The sequence below is a fragment of the Podarcis liolepis genome (assembly GCF_965112155.1).
Source record: "Podarcis liolepis genome assembly, chromosome: 10".
NCBI lineage: Eukaryota > Metazoa > Chordata > Lepidosauria > Squamata > Lacertidae > Podarcis > Podarcis liolepis.
Genome location: NC_139562.1, coordinates 62,190,870 through 62,205,637, shown reverse-complemented (window position 1 = coordinate 62,205,637; position 14,768 = coordinate 62,190,870). Strand labels below are relative to the sequence as shown.

The following is a 14,768-nucleotide window of genomic DNA, read 5'->3' as shown; positions in this document are numbered from 1 at the left end:
GGCACAACAGGACACCATGACGGAAACCAGAGCTCACAGAAACACCGTTTACATTCCCGCCACAATGGTACCTATTTATCTACTTGCACTGGCATGCTTTCAAACTACTAAGCTGAGACAGAACAATGGGAGCTCACCCCGTTGTGTGGATTCGAACCACCAACCTTCCAATCGGCAAGCCCAAGAGGTTCAGTGGTTTAGACCACAGCGCCACCCGTGTTGTGCACAGAACTGTGCTTGCCACAAGATCTGACCTGGAGCGCTAGACTAGCTTGCTGCTTCAGATGCAATGGAGGACTCTATCCCATCGCCAATGCTGAAGTGATGTTCAAACAGTCCAGTCCACTTCTCTGTGTTGAATAGGAAGTGAGGCATCTCTCCAGGGGCTTAATTCTGAGCAGTACCCAAAGTGCTGCCAATCTGATTGGCAACCTCCTATATTATAATTTTTTATTGTTACTGTGGTACCTCGTGTTATATACGCTTCAGTTTACATACGCTTCAGGTTACAGATTCCGCTAACCCAGAAATAGTACCCCAGGTTTAAAACTTTGCTTCAGGGTGAGAACAGAAATCTTGCAGCAGCAGCGCGGCAACAGCAGGAGGCCCCATTAGCTAAAGTGATGCTTCAGGTTAAGAACAGTTTCAGGTTAAGAACGGACCGCAGGAACGAATTAAGTACTTAACCCAAGGTAGGTAAAGGTAAAGGGACCCCTGACCATTAGGTCCAGTCGTGACTGACTCTGGGGTTGCGGTGCTCATCTCACTTTATTGGCCAAGTGAGCCGGCATACAGCTTCCGGGTCATGTGGCCAGCATGACTAAGCCACTTCTGGCAAACCAGAGCAGCACACGGAAACGCCGTTTACCTTCCCGCTGGAGTTCTACCTATTTATCTACTTGCACTTTGAGGTGCTTTTGAACTGCTAGGTTGGCAGGAGCAGGGACCAAACAACAGGAACTCACCCTGTTGCTGGGATTCGAACCGCTGACCTTCTGATTGGCAAGTCCTAGGCTCTGTGGTTTAACACATATTGTGGCAACTTTTGAAGACCATACCACATGGCAGCTTTTAAAGCAGCTCTGGTTATAAACGACACTCTGAGGTGGAAATATTATTCGTTCATGGAACTATCTGCATGCTTTCTGTTCCTCAGCATCCTAACCGTGACGATCGCAGCTAGACTTAGAGAGCAGGGGCAGGTGGCTGGATGTCATATGGAGAAGATGCATAGATAGATGCCCAAGATAACACTTAATTGAGCAGCAAGTGAATTGAGAGTGACAGCGGCAGTTCACTGGAGATAACAGGCTGGGGTAGAGGGTGGGGATGAGCCAGGAAGTCAGCGAGACATGACAAAGAGCATAAATGAAATTAATCTTCTTCCTGCTGACAATAATTTTTAGACCAGTCCCAGTGATCCATTTCGGCACTGTACCAGCCGCAAATAATATCCTCGGCGTTATCTCAGAACTCGCCAGGAGTGGCCGGAGGCTTCAGGACGTTCATTGCAACATATTGAACACCCACCCAGACATTGCAACTCTAGAGGGGCAGCCTTGGGCAAGGAGTCTCTGAGTCACACTCTTCTTCCGACATCTGGAGAACAGCTGGGGAATATGGGGACATCCAGTTTGGTGCAGTGGTTGGTTAGCCGGACCCTGTAGGAAACCCTACTCACTGGCCTCTCAGCCGAACCTACTTCGTAGGGTCGTTGTAGGGGATGAATGAGGAAGAAGAGAACTGGGCAAGGCTCTTTGAAGAAAAGGCAGCATAAAAATGCAATAAAATAACTGATAATCTGCAGCTGTATCTGACCACTCTTAATTTCCCACAATACCATAGGGCAGCCTTCTGAACCAGCTATTGCCAGCTCCCATCATCACATTGTCCATGTAGACAATGGGAGGGCCACTCCCTCTGGAGGGTCACAAGTTGGGGAATGCTGCCCTAGCATGATATTGTTGGTGTGGCATAATGGTTAGAGGGTTGGACTCGGACCTGGGAGACCAGGGTTTGAATCCCCACTCAGCCACGTAGCTCGCTGGGTGACCTTGGGCCAGTCACCGTCTCAGATTGCCTGGCCTGAGTTTTTAATAATAATAATAATTATTATTATTATTATTATTATTATTATTATTATTATTATTATTATTAATAATAATACCCCGCCCATCTGGATCTGGCTGGGTTTCTCCAGCCATTCTGGGTGCCTCCCAACAGAATATTAAAAGCACAATAAAACATCAAGCATTAAAAACTTCTCTATACAGGGCTGCCTTCGGGTGTCTTCTAAAAGTCAGATAGTTGTTTATTTCCTTGACATCTGATGGGAGGGCGTTCCACAGGCCAGGTGCCACTACCAAGAAGGCCCCCTGCCTGGTTCCCTGCAACCTCACTTCTTGCAGTGAGGGAACCACCAGAAGGCTCTCGGAGCTGGACCTCGGTATCCGGGTTGAATGATGGGGGTGGAAAAAAACTGGAGGCTCAGAGCAGGCATTTGCAGTGGGATCTATTGCTATTTTTTTAGGCTGCATACATGCCATACATTGAAAGCACATCCCCGCTTCCCCCAAAAAAGAATCCTGGGAACTGTAATTTGTTATGTGTGCTGGGAAGTGCGACTAGCCCAAGGTCACCCAGCAGCTGCATGTGGAGGAGCGGGGAAGCGAACCCGGTTCACCAGATTACGAGTCCACCGCTCTTAACCACTACACCACGCTGACTCTTACAGGATGTAAATCAGATCAACCAAAGGCCTGGTTAAAAAGGAATGTTTTTGCCTGGTGCCTATAGATGTATAATGAAGGCACCAGGTGAACTTCCCTGGGGAGAGCATTCCGCAGATGGGGAGCCACTGCAGAGAAGGTTCGTTCTCGTATTGCCACCCTCCGGACCTCTCCTGGAGGAGGCACACAAAGTAGGGCCTCAGGAGATGATCTCAGGGTCTGGGTAGCTTCATATGGAAATAGGCGGTCCTTGAGGTGTTGTGGTCTCCCTCCTATGTACAAGGCTTGAACCAGAGGTGGATGCTGGGGTGATGCCCTGTCCCACTTTGTGAAGCTGGGATCTGATCAGACATCAGGGAGTCTGCACACATTTTACTGCTGTTGTCCTTGATTCTGTGGGAAGGGACCATCTCTCCATAATTGCCCAGTGCTCTCAGGTCCAAAAGCAGATTTGTGCATGTGTGTCAATGAAAGGCAGTTTCTGAGCTGTCAGTTTTTTCCAGAGTCAAGGAGGTGGCAGCAAATTCTGACAGATTTCTACCCTTGTTCCTTTCTATATAGATAATGAGGGCCGCAGACAGTCTAAACTGATTTCATATATATATATATATATATATATATATATATATATATATATATGCAGGTTTTGGTGTCTTCGGGTGTCTTCCCGTGTAAGAGTTGGGGTGTCTAGGCGACGTTTCGACGAGGTCTCACTCGTCATCTTCAGGCTGGTGCTTTCGGCTTCTTGTTACTGGAACAGAGCAGGATCTCAGTGTTTGAGTTCCTATAAATACTGTTGAGGGGGTGTGGTGTATAGCCTCCAACGTTCTGGGCAGAGAGGAAGTTCCCAGGTTAGTGTGCCTTTTCTTCTTTTGTTCCTTAATTACTTGAGGGATATCTTGAGTGATTTCTTGAGTGATATTCTGAGTACCACTTAGGTGGGTCATTAGGTGTGGATTAGTTGCTAAAGCTTTCGTGTCTTGACCTCTTGAGCTTGTGAAGAGTTTTTCTGAGAAGATGGCTGTACTGCACTTAGTTGTGCTCTGGCTTGGCTTCGTGTATAGGGGCGAGCTGTGGTTTTGTGCCCTGTGCCAGCCAGATCTGTGTAGGGATTGCAGGGGGGTGCAGCATCCGGAGGTGCCACTATGTGCAATCCCTACACAGATCTGGCTGACACCCCAACTCTTACACGGGAAGACACCCGAAGACACCAAAACCTGCATTCCTGTACCCGTGAAAATCTACGAAAGCATATATATATATATATATATATATATATATATATATATATATATGGGGTGGGAATGGTCTAACTTTTGGGAGCAAACCTATTTTGTACAGTATTTTTCATCCACTTCTAACTGTTGCAAATAAGTACAGAAGGAACAAAATCAATAATTGTCATTAATTTCAGGGGCTAGTAATAACATCCAAGAAGTCGCATTTGTCTTGCCGGACAATGCAGGCATTCTTCTCTATCTGATCACATCCCACTGCCTGACACAACACACAGTCGGATCGGACAAAAACGTGCTGTCTCCTTTTCAGAATGCCATCCTTCAAAGTGAGGAGTGACTGGTGAATGGCAGAATCTTCTCGCTCACTTGTGGGTTGAGCTGGGGGGGGGGGGAGAAGAAGCGAAGCTTTAAGATATGTAGCTGGTTGTGAAACCCATTGCATTTCAGGATCCTAATGTTGAGGAGATGCATGGCATTTCAAATAGCGATCTGAATCATGTTGTGGGTGGGATTACTAATAACATTTCAAATTTCAGCAGCTTTTGGTGAATTAAGCCTTTTCTTCCCTGATGTTTATGTCTTGGATTTTTTTAAAAAAATACATTGAGCCTTGATTTTATTTTATTTTTTAAAAAAAGAAATATTTATTTAGGGTTGCCATATTTCAAAAAGTGAAAACCCGGACACAAAAGTGGTTGAGATTTTTGGGCAAAGTTGTTGAGCGTTGGGTTGTTCTTTTTTAGCTACCGTATTTTTTGCTCTATAAGACTCACTTTTTCCCTCCTAAAAAGTAAGGGGAAATGTGTGTGCGTCTTATGGAGCGAATGCAGGCTGCGCAGCTATCCCAGAAGCCAGGACAGCAAGAGGGATTGCTGCTTTCACTGTGCAGCGATTCCTCTTGATGTTCTGGCTTCTGAGATTCAGGATTTTTTTTTCTTGTTTTCCTCCTCCAAAAACTAGGTGCGTCTTGTAGTCTGGTACGTCTTATAGAGCAAAAAATACGGTAGTTTAGTTTGATTTTTTAATTTCAGTTTAGTTTTCTTAGATATTTTAAAGGAAATTCTCCCCCCCCCAAAAAAAATCAACATTTCCAATATGAGTTCTCCCAGGCATTTTAACTGACTTTCAAAATACCGCCCAAATGGCATTTTTGACGAGTGAATCCTGGCTATGTCTGGGAAATTCCATACGTATGGCAGCCCGGGTTTATTTAGTTTTCAAAAGTTTGCATACTTTACCATCAACAACACCTTATTCCCAATGTAGATCTTTATTTTCCACTTGCTCCTGATGTAGATCATCATTCAGTCCTTCTTCCCTGGTTTGAGAGGGCGCCATTTTCTTGTTCACCTCACATGTCAAATGTCTTTGGACGGTCCTGGTCCAGTGCTGGAAGATTCTTCCCTCATATTGAGGCTGCCAGCTGCAGTTCACCGATTCACCTACATGGGTCAGCTGTGCATACTGCCCTGTAATGCTCAGATCCTGACGCAACAGCCCTGTTAGGAAACTATTATTCTCCTCAGGTTGCCAATGGGAACAAGTGGTTTGGCCTGAGGCCAACTGCAGAGTTTGCACCTGAGATGAGATTTGAATTGGGGATTTTCCAGTTTGAGGCTTGTGCTCTTAGCCACCAAAAATAAAAGCTCCCTTCTGTCATCTAATTTCCCTTTGTGTTTTCATGATATGACTACTAAACTGGAGGGTGCAGGAGCCTATCAGAGGAGTTGGCTAGCGATCAACCCTTTGCATGGGTTCCTTACCTGATAATTAAAAAAGGTGTGTAGAGGCATGTCTACTACATACAATTAGAGGGTGGCTCCACCGGGGAGGGCATGAGTATTGCAAAATTTTTAAAAAAGAGAAAGTTTCGGTTGAATTTTCAGGAGGCGGGGGGGGGCCTACCCTGGGAGTCAGGCAGACTCAGCTCTGTAGGAAAGTTGTGGGAATTTTAACAGGCAGTTCGGACAAAATCTAGAAAATGTGCTTTGGGAAAGAACAATTATGTCGACAGGGAAATACAGTGGTACCTCAGGTTAAGAACTTAATTCGTTTCGGAGGTCCATTCTTAACCTGAAACTGTTCTTAACCTGAGGTACCACTTTAGCTAATGGGGCCTCCTGCTGCTGCCACGCTGCTGGAGCACAATTTCTGTTCTCATCCTGAAGCAAAGTTCTTAACCCGAGGTACTATTTCTGGGTTAGCGGAGTCTGTAACCTGAAGAGGCTGTAATCTGAAGCGTCTGTAACCCGAGGTACCACTGTACTCTATGTGATGTAACAACAGAGTATCTACTTGCTTGCTGCCCATATAAGAATCTCACAAATTTCTTTGAGGTTGGAAAACAGAGAACAAAACTCTATGAGGGATAGTGTAAGGCACCAGGCCTAATCCTTGAAAACAACGAGACTTAATACGGAATGGATGTGTATTTGGAATACTTTGTTAAATGAGTGCAGAACAACTCTCCTCATTGAGGTCAGGGGTGTAAAACACAATCCAATATGTGTCATCAAATGGAGATTACTGCATCGGAATGCAGCCTGAGATGCTCAGAGCTTCTCCATGTATGGAACCATGCCTCCGATAGATTAAGTCATCCTTTCATAGAGAGATTCCTTTCATTAGAGAAAGACTCTTTCCATCAGAGAAATATGAGCTTTGGGCCTTACCTTTTATTGGTAGTATTCAGCTAAGTTTTACTCAGAATAGATAACGTTCAAAGTCTGGGGCCCCAGTAGAAGCCATCAGGCCTCTGGATCAGAAAATTCTCTCTAATATATCACAATACAGTGGTACCTCGGGTTAAGAACTTAATTCGTTCCAGAGGTCCGTTCTTAACCTGAAACTGTTCTTAACCTGAGGTACCACTTTAGCTAATGGGGCCTTCTGCCGCACGATTCCTGTTCTCATCCTGAAGCAAAGTTCTTAACCCGAGGTACTATTTCTAGGTTAGCGGAGTCTGTAACCTGAAGCGTCTGTAACCTGAAGTGTCTGTAAGCCGAGGTACCACTGTACCTCCAGGGCAAATATCTGTGCCAGTTATAGCATACCCTCCAACATTTCTCGAGTGAAAAGAGGGACACCCTAGTACTATCCCCTCCATCATTTCTCCAATAAAAGAGGGATGTCTAATCCCCTCCCCTCCAACATTTCTCTGGTGAAAATAGGGACATCCAAAAGCGGGAACTTCCAGGATCAAATCAGAAACTGGGATGGCTTCTGTAATTCCGGGACTGTCCCTGGAAAATAGGGACATTCAGAGGGTCTGTAATATAGGAAATCTGAGCTGTGTAACTCTTGGCCACAAGGAAGACACTGTCACAAATGAATAATAATTAATAATAATAATAATAATAATAATAATAATAATAATAATAATAATAATAATTATACCCCACCCATCTGACTGGGTTTCCCCAGCCACTGTGGGCGGCTTCCAACAGAATATTAAAATACAATAGTCTATTAAACATTAAAAGCTTCCCTAAACAGGGCTGACTTCAGATGTCTTCTAAAAGTCTAGTAGTTGTTTTTCTCTTTGACATCTGATGGGAGGGCGTTCCACAAGGCGGGTGCCACTACCGAGAAGGCCCTCTGCCTGGTTCCCTGTAACTTGGCTTCTTGCAGCGAGGGAACCGCCAGAAGGCCCTCGACGCTGGACCTCAGTGTTTGAGCAGAATGATGGGGGTGGAGACTCTCCTTCAGGTATACTGGACCAAGGCCGTTTAGGCTGTTTAGGGCTTTAAAGGTCAGCACCAACACTTTGAATTGTTCTCAGAAACGTACTGGGAGCCAGTGTAGGTCTTTCAAGACCGGTGTTATGTGGTCTCGGCGGCCGCTCCCAGTCACCAGTATAGCTGCCACATTCTGGATTAGTTGTGATTTCCGGGTCACCTTCAAAGGTTGCCCCACATAGAGCGCATTGCAGTAGTCCAAACGAGAGATAACTAGAGCATGCACCACTCTGGCAAGACACAACCATTTCCGAAGGTGGAATCGATCTTGGTAGGAAATGATGACAGACATTGACAGCTGACTATGCCAAACTCCACCTCCCGTAGCATAGGCTGGTCTCCAAGATTGATCTCTGACTGGTGGGCCTCAGTAACTTTCAGCCTTCTCAAGTGGGCCTTGTGGATATAAAGTATGAAAACTGCTGTTTTGGATTTCCCTCACATGAATGTGCAAAGTGTTTGTGCATGTTCCCATTCAACTTGCCTTAACTCCAAAAAACATATTGTAATCGCCAGTCTGAGGTTGATAGGATCCGAGGTTGTCCATCGCCTCAAATGCTCAACTGATCTGTGAAGCTTTCAAATGAAAGGTGAGAAAGAATCCATCCTCTCTCCACACAGACACACACACACACACACACACACACACACACACACACACACCTTTAAAATTTGCATCATGGAACCTCAAACATTCAGTGTCATTGCTAAATGGATTCCGGAACGTTGCGACTGGATGAGGAAGCTATTTTTGTCATCATTCATACCTGAGAGAACAGAAATAGACCTTGACGGGCAGTTATCAAATGCGAGGAGACAACGTTTTACCTGCCTGAAGAACCCCTTTCAGAAGGGAGCAAATCGGGTTAAGAACATCATTCCTCTCCTGTTTTTCAATCACACCTGCTAAATACGAGATTCCATTTGTTCCACGTGGGTTTAGAAATGCCAGTTTCAAAAGCTGCATAGTAAGCAGCTTTTTTGTTATTATTATTATCCTTGAGTGACCTTGCAAACACGTACGAGAACAATACTGATTCGACTTACACGTGGCTGAGAAATGCCTCCGTTTGCTCGCAGTTAAGGTTGCCAACTGACAAACAGTATACAGTGGTACCTCAGGTTACATACGCTTCAGGTTACATACGCTTCAGGTTACAGACTCCGCTAACCCAGAAATAGTACCTCGGGTTAAGAACTTTGCTTCAGGATGAGAACAGAAATCGTACTCCGGCATCCGTGGTGGCAGTGGGAAGCCCCATTAGCTAAAGTGGTGCTTCAGGTTAAGAACAGTTTCAGGTTAAGAACGGACCTCCGGAACGAATTAAGTACTTAACTCGAGGTATACCACTGTATAGGCACAATAAGAACCTTATGCTCTTGGCTGGTTGCAAATAAAATAGATCAGCTGTGCCCTTTTTACTGTTGGTACACATGTATGAATTAATTGCGACAGTGCACATGTGAACACTAAGGCATGACAGCAGGACAAAGAACTGAATTTGGGATATTGGGGGCAGGGGCAGTGCATACTGAATTTGAGAGTAGGCACAAGAGTAGACCTGGCTTCTTTGACCACAGCCCCATGGTAAAATTGGAGCATATGATCAGCTTTTAACTCTGGCCTGGATCTTGCTGTAAGTCAGGGTTTCCCAAACTTGAGTTTCCAGCTGTTTTTGGACTACAACTCCCATCATCCCTAGCTAGCAGGACCAGAGGTTAGTGAGGATGGTGGGAATTGTAGTTGAAAAGCAGCTGGAGACCCAAGTTTGGGAAACCCTGTCTAAGTTGTTGTTCAAAAATGCAAAGCACATTTCATTTTCTTCTGAAATGTTAACTACTCAGTTGACTGGGGTGATCTTTTTTAACCTAAAAAATTGAAATTTAATCCATAACACATATGTAAATGCCTTCTCTTTTGACAGTGCTGCTATGCATCTTTGTGCTTGTTTCTTTTCATATTGCTGGAATCGGTGGTCAGCAAAATCTCCTTATTTCCTTTACCTTTCTTACTGAACAACTTTCATAGAATCATAGAGTTGGAAGAGACCACAAGGGCCATCGAGTCCATCATGAAGACGCAGTTTGGATGGCTTTAGAGAATGTAAATCTATCAATGGTTCCTAGTCATCAGGACTGTAAAAAAAAAAAAAAAGGTAAAGGACCCCTGGTCAGTTAAGTCCAGTCAAAGGTGACTATGGGGTTGCGGCACTCATCTTGCTTTCAGGCCAAGGGAGCTGGTGTTTGTCCACAGACAGCTTTCCGGGTCATGTGGCCAGCATGACTAAAACGCTTCTGGTGCAACGGGACACTGTGATGGAAGCCAGAGCGAACAGAAACGCTGATTACCTTCCTGCCATAGTGGTACCTATTTATCTACTTGCACTGGCATGCTCTCAAACTGCTAGGTGGGCAGGAGCAACGGGAGCTCACTCCGTCACGTGGATTTGAGCTGGGACAGAGCAACGGGAGCTCACTCCGTCACATGGATTCGAACCACTGACCTTCCGATTGGCAAGCCACCCGCATTCCTTCATTGTGACTGTATGACTAATAATAATTGTAATAATTTATTATTTATACCCCATTCATCTGGCTTGGTTTTCTCTGCTCAGTCACTCTGGGTGGCTCCCAACAGAATATCATCATCATCAACAACAACAACAATAATGTGATAAAATATCAAACATAAAAAACTTCCCTAAACAGGGCTGCCTTCAGATGTCTTCTAAAAGTCAGATAGTTGTTTATTTCCTTGACATCTGATGGGGGGAGTGTTCCACAGGGTGGGCACCACTACCGAGAAGGCCCTCCACCTGGTTCCCTCGCTTCTCACAGTGAGGGAACTGCCAGAAGGCCATTGGAGCTGGACCTCAGTGTCAGGGCTGTACGGTGGGGGTGGAGATGCTCCTTCAGGTATACTGGGCCAAAGTGTCCCCAGAGACACCATGCTATTGGAGAGCAACACCTGGAGAGGACTGTAGGTCCTGCTTGTGAGCATCTCAGAGGCTTCTGGTTAGAGAAACCAATGTAGTACTGATTTTGTTGGACTTCAGCTCTCATCAGTCCCAGCCAGCATGGCCATGATAGGGCACGATAGGAGTTGTAGTCTAGCAGCATCTGAAAGACATCAAGTTGGTCACCCCTGGGTTAGATGCTGTAGGAAGCTGCATGCTGGTCTAGTTGAACCATCGGTCAAGTAGGGCTCTTCCAATGTCTATTGCAAGTCTGTGACCCCGCAGGGCTTTTGTTATATTCACATCCCTATCACTCATGTTATCAAATAATAGGGCCTAGCCAAACTGTCCTAAACATTAATAGATTGGATTATCTATATAATCACTGCAATTACCTATGCTTCCACTCAGACCGTGTGCAATCTTTTCGTTCCGATATCACTTAGGGATAGAAATCTTATTTTCATAGAACGACTAGCATTTTATCCCCAGAGATGCAATATATTCCTCCGAGAAGCGGCAAGAAAATGACCGAAAAGTGAATTTTTAAACGAGCTACGTTTTGTATCACAAGATGAGCGCATTTGAAAAGCTTTCCCTTTCTCCTTCCTGCTAATGACCTGGCTTTACACGCTTGAGGCACATTAGGAACCGGAGGTCGGAGGAGATGAGTTTGATAGAAGTGTGCAGGATTGCAGAAATGGAGTTCGCCTGCTCAAAATTGAAGCTTCTCGTAGCAAGCAATTTGATGAATGCTTTTGTATAAGCAACCTAGCTTAACTGAAAAACCTTCCCCCTTTTTTTTAATATGAAGAGCCTAGCTCCACGAGGGGAAGAAATCGAACTTTTCTGTAGCCACCGACTTTGTTAAATGATTGGTTTGCATCAAGTTGCCCCGCATAGCTGCCAACGTTTCCCTTTTTTTAAGGGAAATTCCCTTATTCCAAATAGGATTTCTCGCAAGAAAAGGGAAAAGTTGACAGCTGTGTTGACCTGTGAAAGGGCCCCAGCCCTTGACTCAGTGTCCCAGACACACACGTACACCAACTGTATTGAAAATAAAATATTTGGTACTCTGCAGTTGATGTCTGTTTGTTTTTTAAAAAGTTTGCCCAATATAGATTGTGGAGAGACAGGGAAAAGGGTGCAGCAGTGAAATCAACAGACCAGAAGAGAAACCCTCTGGCAGCAGAGCAGCTGAGTTGGTGAATCTGTCCTTTTGCACACTGCTAGCATTGACTACTTGGGTTGGGACATGTGCCTTGCCAGCTTGGTCTATGCTATCAGCATGAATGAGCATTACAGCTCCGTGAGCAGTCTGAGTGAGTTCCAGATTCCGCTGGTGTTTGCATCTGACCTTCGGCTGCCAAGTCAAGCTAACGGCAGCAGCTTCAAACAATAGGAAGGTTAGCCCTCGGCGATTCCTGCTTAGCCGAAAGATTAGGGAGCTGTTCTCTTGCACTTCAGGCATGCCTTCACGGAAGCTTCCTGTATTCTGGCTTCCGAAAGGCAGCTTGCAATCGATCAGGTCTCCAGGAATGGCAGACAGGACCACGCAGAATGGAGGATGCTAAGTTGCAAGGCATAGCGTTAATCCCACATCATGCACTGGCCTGACAACTGTTTCTGCAAGCTTCAGAGGATGTGGGGAGAAGCACCCTGCTTGAAAAGATGGAATGAATCAAGACATATCTTGTAAGCAAGAGCTGTGGGGTCATGGCTTTGATGCAGGAATATTGGAGAATGGGCATCTGCTAAATAAAATCCAGAAACGTAGACACACTTTTGTCTTTTTCTTTTTTGCTGCAATACTTACCTGGGAGTAAGTCCCACTGAGTTCAATAGGATCAACTTCTGAGTTGGCATTAATTGGATTGCAGGGTGAAGCCACATTCACAACATACATTTAAAGCACTATGATCACTCTTTAAACAGTTTTCGCTTTCCCCTCGCATAATAATTCTGCAAATGCAATTTGTTAAGGGTGCAGGGAGTTGTTAGGAAGCCAGTGCTTTTTTTCTAAAAAGAAAGTTTAGGGGTACTCTAATTTTCCTACTCATATTGAAATTGAAATATTGAAATTCAATTGAAATTGATACTGAAATACTGTCCCTGAATGAGGCCAAACTTAGATTCACAAAATGTTTAGGGGCATGTGTACCCCCGCGTCGTCCCCGTCGTCCCCGTCCCCCCCAGAAAAAAAGCACTGGAGACCCCTATTTGTTTCACAGAATTACAGTTCCCCGTTCCTTGATTGTCAAACCACTCTGGGAATGGCATCTCCCAGAATTCTTTGGGTGAAGAAGCCATGATGGTTTGAAGTGGCATCAGGGTCCTGTGAATGTATGGTGTGAATGTGGCCCAAGAACCCAACATCTTAAAGACAGATGGATAAAGAGTTGTCTACAGTTGGCAGGCTGTGTGTATGTGCTAATGCATGCATGCAGCTACACATAGGAATGAACCACGCCACCCATCAATGCAAGCTTTATGTGCTTGAAATGCAAGATATAGGTGTGTCTTGAATTCACATTACTTTGTAGAGTCAGATATATTGCAAATGGGCAGAAGACCTCGTCAGAGTTGCTAGAAGAAGAAGAAGAAGAAGAAGAAGAAGAAGAAGAAGAAGAAGAAGAAGAAGAGGAGGAGGAGGAGGAGGAGGAGTTTGGATTTGATATCCCGCCTTTCACTCCCCTTCAGGAGTCTCAAAGCGGCTAACATTCTCCTTTCCCTTCCTCCCCCACAACAAACATTTTGTGAGGTGAGTGGGGCTGAGAGACTTCAAAGAAGTGTGACTGGCCCAAGGTCACCCAGCAGCTGCATGTGGAGGAGCGGGGAAGCGAACCCGGTTTCCCAGATTACGTGACTACCGCTCTTAACCACTACATCACACTGGCTCTATGACCCACTTCCAAGTGATAATGATTAGCTAAACAAGATGAACAATGAGCATCACATGAGGGACAACTGAACCAGTCCCAGCTTCCATTTAGCCCGGGTCTAATGGTGTCAAATTCAAAATATGAATTCCAGCTCAGCAGCTTTTTGTTGGATATTCTTCTTCTTCTCTATCCACTTACTACAGAATGTTCCTTTGCTGCTTTCTGAACTGAGCTCCGGCAAGTTCCCCCTGAAAAAAACGTCCCACTTCAATCTCTATACAGCATCCGGCAACTGAAGATAATATTTTGTGCATCTGACAAAGTGGGTTGGCCTACGAAGCTTATGTTACAATAAACGTCTTAGTCTTCAAGGCGCCACACACACTTACCGAATGTAAGGTTCATGATGTTCTCCAGGCCCTTTGAACAAAAGACGTTATATGTCTCCCAGTTTGTTGACATCTCACCTTGTCCCATTTTTCATCAAAGGTGACGACCAAATATCTTGGCAGAAGTGCTTAGCAACAGCCTTAAATCCACCTGGAGAGGGAACATTTGAAAAAGCGTATGTCCTGTGGCCCACTTCGGATGCCACATTTGTGGTGCATTAAAGGTAAAGGGACCATTAGGTCCAGTCGTGGCCAACTCTGGGGATGCGGTGCTCATCTCGCTTTATTGGCCGAGGGAGCCGACGTACAGCTTTCTGGGTCATATGGCCAGCATGACTAAGCCACTTCTGGTGAACCAGAGCAGTGCACAGAAATGCCGTTTACCTTCCCAATGGAATGGTACCTATTTATCTACTTGCACTTTGAGGTGCTTTCGAACTGCTAGGTTGGCAGGAGCTGGGACTGAGCAACGGGAGCTCACCCTGTCGAGGGGGTTCGAACCGCCAACCTTCTGATCAGCAAGTCCTAGGCTCTGTGGTTAAACCCACAGCGCCACCCGTGTCCCATGTATGCACATACATACCAGTTAAAAAGAAACATTCTCTGTGTGAGGCACATCCAACAGGAGTTGCTGCATGTGTCTTGGCACATGTAGAATACACAAGACAAGACCTTCTAGCTATTCATCCAAACTACAGGCGGCGACCATTTTAGGCATGTCCAAATTATGTGTGATTGCCGATGTGTGGGTCCTTTTGGACCCGGAAGAGGGAATAATGGGGGCAGAATGGTAATGGAGGGGGTGTAACAAGGCATAATGGGGCAGGGCTCACTTA

General features: G+C 45.3%; 1 long non-coding RNA gene across 1 annotated transcript; it reads left to right on the top strand.

The window, feature by feature from the left end:
• Window positions 1-8,071: 8,071 nt before the first annotated feature.
• LOC310687967 lies at window positions 8,072-12,439 on the top strand. Its single transcript, XR_014516692.1, has 2 exons — window positions 8,072-8,569; window positions 11,769-12,439. It is a non-coding gene; the product is annotated as an uncharacterized lncRNA (long non-coding RNA).
• Window positions 12,440-14,768: the final 2,329 nt, after the last annotated feature.